Source organism: Mandrillus leucophaeus, unplaced genomic scaffold, assembly GCF_000951045.1.
Source record: "Mandrillus leucophaeus isolate KB7577 unplaced genomic scaffold, Mleu.le_1.0 Scaffold366, whole genome shotgun sequence".
Classification (NCBI taxonomy): Eukaryota; Metazoa; Chordata; class Mammalia; order Primates; family Cercopithecidae; genus Mandrillus; species Mandrillus leucophaeus.
The window spans coordinates 987534-994461 of record NW_012103876.1 but is presented as its reverse complement, the minus strand read 5'-3'; the positions used below and the strand labels follow the sequence as shown (position 1 = coordinate 994461).

The window sequence follows — 6928 nt, the reverse complement described above, 5'->3', positions numbered from 1 at the left end:
CACTTGAACCCAGGAGGCAGAGGTTGTGGTGAACCAAGATCATGCCATTGCACTCTGGCCTGGGCAACAAGAGTGAAACTCCATCTCAAAAAAAAAGAAAACAAACAAAAAAAAAACTTAATTATATAAACCTTAGAATAATTTAGTGTGGTGAATTTATATATATTTTCCTTCTTTATTTAAAATTCCTACAAGTCTGTACTCATTTTATAATTTAAAAATAATGCTCAGGCTGGGTGCAATGTCTCACGCCTGTAATTCCAGCACTTCGGGCGGCCAAGGCAGGAGGACTATTTGAGCTGGGGGTTTGAGACTAGCCTGGGCAACCTGGCCAGACCCCATCTCTACAAAAAATAATTAAAAATCAGTCAGGCATGGGGTTGCATACCTTGTCTCAGCTACTCAGGAGGCTGAAGTGGGAGGATAACTTGTGCGTGGGAGATCAAGGCTGCAGTGAGTGTGATTGTGCTACTGCACTCTAGACTGGGTGACAGAGCGAGATCCTGTCTCAGAAAAAAAAATAATAATAATCCTCAAAAAAACTTGCAGCATTTTTGTTTTCTAGGATGTATTTGTTTTTAGCATATATGTCTCATACATTTTATTAAATTTAATGTTTGTGGGTACATAGGTGTATATATTTATGGGATACACGAGATGCTTTGATACAGGTATGCAATATGTAATAATCAGATCATAAAAAATAGGGTATCCATTCCCTCAAGCATTTACCCTTTGTTTTACAAACAATCCAATTATACTCTTTTATTTTAAAATGTACAATTACAGGTCGGGTGCAGTGGCTCACACCTGTAATCCCAACACTTTGGGAGGTCAAGGTGCGCAGATCACGAGGTTGGGAGATTGAGACCATCCTGGTTAACGTGGTGAAACGCCGTCTCTACTAAAAATACAAAAAAAATTAACCGGGCGCGGTGGCGGGTGCCTGTAGTCTCAGCTACGTGGAAGGCTGAGGCAGAATGGCGTGAACCTGGGAAGCGGAGCTTGCAGTGAGCGGAGACAGCACCACTGCACTCCAGCTTGGGCAAAAGCGTGAGACTCCGTCTCATAAAAAAAAAAAAAGTACAATTACATTATTATTGACTATAGTCATCCTATTGTGCTATCAAATACTGGGTCTTATTGATTCTATTTTTTTTTTCTGGTACCCACTAACCATCCCCACCTCTCCATCATCCACCACTACCCTTCCCAGTCTCTAGTGACCATCCTTCTACCCTTTATCTCCATTAGCTCAACTGTTTTGATTTTTAGATCCCACAAATAAGTGAGAACACGCAATGTTTGTCTTTCTGTGCCTGGCTTATTTCACTTAACATCATGACCTCTAGTTTCATCCATGTTGTTACAAATGACAGGATCTCATTCATTTTTATGGCTGAATAGTACTCCATTATGTATAAGTACCATATTTTCTTTATCTATTCATCTGCTGATGGACACTTAGTTGATTCCATATCTTGGCTATTGTAAATAGTGCTACAACAAACCTGGGAGTGCAGATATCTCTTCAATATAGTGATTTCCTTTCTTTTGGATACATACCCAGCAGTGGGACTGCTGGATCATACAGTAACTCTACTTTTACTTTTTTGTTTTGTTTTGTTTTTTGAGATGGAGTCTCGTTCTGTAGCCCAGGCTGGAGTGCAGTGGTGTGATCTTGGCTCACTGCAAGCTCCACCTCCCAGGTTCATGCCATTCTCCTGCCTCAGCCTGCCGAGTAGCTGGGATACAGGCGGCCACCACCATGCCTGGCTAATTTTTTACATTTTTAGTAGAGACGGGGTTTCACTGTGTTAGTCAGGATGGTCTCGATCTCCTGACCCCATCATCTGCCCACCTCGGCCTCCCAAAGTGCTGGGATTACAGGCATGAGCCACCGCGCCCGGTCTTTTAGTTTTTTGAGGAACCTCCAAACTGTTCTCCATAGTGGTGGTACTAGTTTACATTCCCACCAACAGTGTACAAGGGTTCCCTCTACCCCACATCCTTGCCAGCATTTCCTACTACCTGTTTTTGGATATAAGCCATTAGAACTGCGGTGAGATATTTCACTGTAGCTGTGACTTCCATTTCTCTGATGACCAATGATGTTGAGCGCCTTTTCATACGCCTGTTTTCCACTTGCATTTTTTTTGTTTGTTTGTTTTTGAGACAGAGTTTCATTCTTATTGCCCAGGCTGGAGTGCAGTGGCACAATCGCGGCTCACTGCAACCTCTGCCTCCCAGGTTCAAGTGATTCTCCTGCCTCAGCCTCCTGAGTAGCTGGGATTACAGGCAGGCACCACCACTCCCAGCTAATTTTATATTTTCAGTAGAGATGGGGTTTCTCCATGTTGGTCAGGCTAGTCTCGAACTCCCAACCTCAGGTGATCCACCTGCCTCGGACTCCCAAAGTGCTGGGATTACAGGCATGAGCTACCGTGCCTGGCCTGCATGTCTTCTTTGAAGTAATGTCTATTCAAATCTTTTGCCCATTTTTAAAATTGGATTATTAGATTTTTTTTCCTATAGAGTTCAGTTCCTTATATATTCTGGTTATTAATCCTTTGTCAGATGGGTAGTTTGCAAATATTTTCTCCTATTCTGTGGGTTATCTCTTCACTTTATTGTTTCCTTTGCTGTGCAGAAGCTTTTTAACGTCATGTGATCCCATTTGTCCATTTTTGCTTTGGTTGCCTGTGGTTATGGGACATTACTCAAGAAGTTTTTGCCCAGACCAATGTCCTAGAGAGTTTCCCCAAAGTTTTCTTGCACTAATTTCATAGTTTGAGGTCTCAGATTTAATACATTTAATACATTTTTATTTGATTTTTGTATATGGCAAGAGATGGAGGCCTAGTTTCATTCTTCTGCATGTAGATATCCAGTTTTCTAAGCACTATCTATTGAAGAGACTGTCTTTTCCCCAGCGTATGTTCTTGGCAACTTTGTGGAAAATGAGTTCACTGCAGGTGTGTGGATAGATTTATACATAAGTTGTTTTATGGGGTTTTATTTTTTGAATAACTAGTGAAAGAAATCAAAGAACTAAATAACTAGAGACATACCATCCCACGGGTTGAAAGTCTCAACATAGTAAACGTATCAATTCTCCCCAGACTGATCCTAGATGTTTTTTTTTTAATTCAACCTTTGGGAGCACAGAACATTATCTTAGGTTTAATGCAATTCCTATAAAAATTCCACTAAGACTTTTTATAGACACAGATAAGCTTATTCTAAATGTATATGGAAATGCATGGGCCCCAGAACAGCTTAAACAATCTTGACAAAGAATAAAGTGAGGGCAGGGTGCCGTGGCTCACGCCTGTAATCCCAGCACTTTGGGAGGCTGAGGCAGGCGGATCATATGGTCAGGAGATCGAGACCATCCTGGCTAACACGGTGAAAACCATCTCTACTAAAAAAAAAAACAAAAAAATTAGCGAGGCAAGGTAGTCCCAGCTACTTGGGAGGCTAAGGCAGGAGAATGGCATCAACCCAGGACGTGGAGCTTGCAGTGAGCTGAGATTACGCCACTGCACTCCAGCCTGGGCGAGACTCCGCCCAAAAAAACAAAATCAGCCAGACATGGTGGCACATACCTGTAATCCCAGCTACTTGGGAGGCTAAGACACGAGAAAGGCTTGAACCCAGAAGGGAGAGGCTGCAGTGAGCCGAGATCGCACCACTGCATTCCAGCCTGGGCAACAGTGAGACTGTCTCAAAAAAAAAAAAAAAAAAAAAAAACTCCACAAAAAAATTTTTTAATTAGCTAGGCATAGTGGCGTGCGCCTGTAGTCCTAGCTACCCAGGAGGCTGAGGAGAAGGGATCTTGAGCCCAGGAGTTTGAGGTTGTGGTGAGCTACGATTGCACCACTGGACTCCAGACTGGTGACAGTGAGACTCTTTCCCAAAAAAAATAGAAATAAAAAATAAAACAATTAACCTCTGGTTACCTCTTGAGGGTAGTGACTGGGAAAGACACAAGAGAGCCTTCTGAAAATGTTCCATACCTTGGTGGTACTTACATGAGTGTACACACTGAACTGTACAATTAAGATTGGTTCACTCTACTGTATATAAATGATACCTTAATACAAAGTTTTTAAAAATAATAAACATGGCTGGGTGCAGTGGCTCACACCTGTAATCTCAGCACTTTGGGAGGCCAAGGTGGGTGGATCACGAGGTCAGGAGATCGAAACCATCCTGGCTAACACGGTGAAACCCCATCTCTACTAAAAACACAAAGAATCAGCCTGGCTTGGTGGCACGCACCTGTAGTCCCAGCTACTTGGGAGGCTGAGGCAGGAGAATGGTGTGAACCCAGGAGGCAGAGCTTGCAGTGAGCCGAGATCGCACCACTGCACTCCAGCTCAGGACAGTGAGACTCCGTCTCAAAAAAAAATAATAGTACTAATAAATATTTGATGAGTGAATATTTCAATCAATCCTAAGAAACCCGAATATATCATTATGAGGAAACACAGGTTCAGAAAAGTCACTTGACCAAACACAGCAGGTACTTGCACTTTTGTCTCCTGACATGAAAACTGGACTCCAATTTCCATGACTTGTATCTCCTCTAACTAAAACTGCTGCTTGATACAGGATATGCACCTATAAATATTTGCTGAGTGAATAAGGAGCACAAAGTTAATTGTTTCCTGTACCATGTGTGTGCATGTGTATTGTTTTTGAGACAAGGCCTCACTCTGTCATGGAGTGCAATGGCATGATCATAGCTCACCGCAGCCTCAACTTCCCAGGATCAGGCAATTCTCCCACCAGAGCCATGTGCCAACAAGCCCAGCTAATTTTTTGTATTTTCTGTAGAGGCTGGGTTTCACCATGTTACCCAAGCTGGTCTTGACCTCCTGGGTGCAAGAAATTGCCCATCTCAGCCTCCCAAAGTGCTGGGATTACATGTACCATATATTTAAATCAATATGCTCAAATTTGATAGCAAGGGAAGCTACACCGCAAAATATATGTAATTTCTAAAAGGCATGTAAATAAATAAAAACCCAGCATAGAACCACTGCAGGCTCAAGGTGGGTATTCAAAGAATCACAGCAGATGAAGGATCAATAAGAAGCATTAAGTAAAGGCTCCCCACAGACACAAATTCCAAAATTTCCAGTGCTTCATGAGATTTAGCCACAGTAAATTACTGTTTTCCACAGTAATTCTAAAAACGTAAATAAGAGAGGTCCCTGATGAGTTCATTTAAACAAGCAAGCCAGCATACAGTTCAACTACTATTTTTTAAGTTACTACCCTTCAAGATGAAGAACTCACTAAAATAATGGTCTATCTTCACTTATTGAACTGAAGCTAAAATGAATTACCACTGACTGCCTATGAAGGAGGAATCAAGTCTGGATGCAGCTTCTTAATCATGACATTAAGGAACAAAATGTCTTCAGAAAGATGCAGAAGCAGGACAGGTGCCCCAGTAATGAGACTTATTTCACAGGTAACATTTTGGGAAGTGTCCTTGAAAATTCTCAATTTCAGATATTATTTGTCATTTTCTTTCAGCACATCCATCGTCTTGATCTATCTGAAGAAAAATTACTGACAAGGTAATTTAAAATCTTGACAGTCCAGGTACCAAACTTGTCAAAATTGCTTTGAAAGCTTGGGGGCATAGGGACCTTAAGAACAATCCTTTATAAATGATTGACTCTTAGCCCTAAATAGGTACCTAGCACTTTCTTTATTTGGAGACAAGGTCCTGCTCTGTCACCCAGGCTGGAGTGCAGTAGGGCAATCAGCCTTGACCTCCAAAGGTCAAGCAACCGTCCCACCTCAGTTTCCCGAGAAGCTGGGAACCACAGGCACGTGCCACCACACCCAGCTAATTTTTTTTATTTTGAGGGTTTTAAGAGACAGGGTTTCACTCTTGCCCATGCTGAAGGGCAGTGTCACGATCATAGCTCACTGCAGCCTCCACCTCCTGGGCTCACGGGAGCCTCCTGCCTCAGCCACCTGAGTAGCTGGGACTACAGGCAGGCGCCACCATACTCTGATAATTTTTTTTACTTTTTGTAGAGACAGAGTCTCCTATGTTACCCAGGCCGGTCTTGATGCTCCTGGACTCAAGTGATTTTTCTGCCTCGGCCTCTCAAAGTGCTGGGATTATAGGAGTGAGCCACCACGCCCCGCAGCCAAGCGCTTTAATAACTAAATACGATGAACTTATTTCTGTAATTTTTGTAGAAAGGTAAATGCATACACACGCATACATCCCTGATACTTTATTTTCCATTTTTCAGTTTATATACAGCCTCAGTTTAGGACAAGTGTATAACAATACAATCCGAACACGACTTTAGTATCTAGTTTCACAACAACTCTACGTAGTAGATATTCACATCACGATTTTCCACGTGAGGAAACTTATGCAAACAGCTGATAAATTGGTAAAGGGCTAAGAATTGAAGCTCAATCCATCTGATTCCAAAAACAGACTTTCATTTGACTACAAGGCACTTCCTCCCTTGATAGGAAAACAATAAAGACAGAAGCATAAACTTTTCACTTTCTCCGGGAGTCTTTTCTATAAGTCAGTGCGATGTAGTGATCAAATGAAAGAACACTGGAGTCCTGCTCCCGGGATTCAAATCCAGCTCCACTACTGCCCAGGACGCGCGCCCGGTTAACGGAGCGGCAGGGCACCAGCCCGCCTGCTGCGGCGCTGAGAAGTCTGCGGAGCTGCCTGAGAGCACCTGGAAATGCGCCGGCCCTGCGGGGGCGAAAGCGTCTAGGACGATAAGGATCTCCAAAGAGAGCGTTGGGGGTTTTTTCGGGGCAAATAATTAGAGAAAACGAGGATCACACAACAAAATAGTAACCCAGCGCGGGAACGAGCGCAGGCCGGGCGCCCCGAAGCGTGAAGCGGCGCGGACCACGGCCG

At 43.1% G+C, this 6928-nt stretch overlaps 1 protein-coding gene across 2 annotated transcripts in view; it reads right to left on the bottom strand.

Annotated features, from left to right (window-relative positions):
- Positions 1–6928, bottom strand: part of UIMC1 (ubiquitin interaction motif containing 1) — a 112695-nt gene that overhangs the window by 87565 nt on the left and 18202 nt on the right. The window contains exon 1 of one of the 2 annotated variants that reach the window (XM_011989979.1): positions 3609–3718. The exons of the other annotated variant lie outside the window; for it this stretch is intronic. The gene's annotated coding sequence lies outside the window, so the exon portion shown is untranslated. Of the gene's footprint in view, positions 1–3608; positions 3719–6928 lie in introns of those variants that run through there. 2 annotated transcript variants of the gene reach the window in all.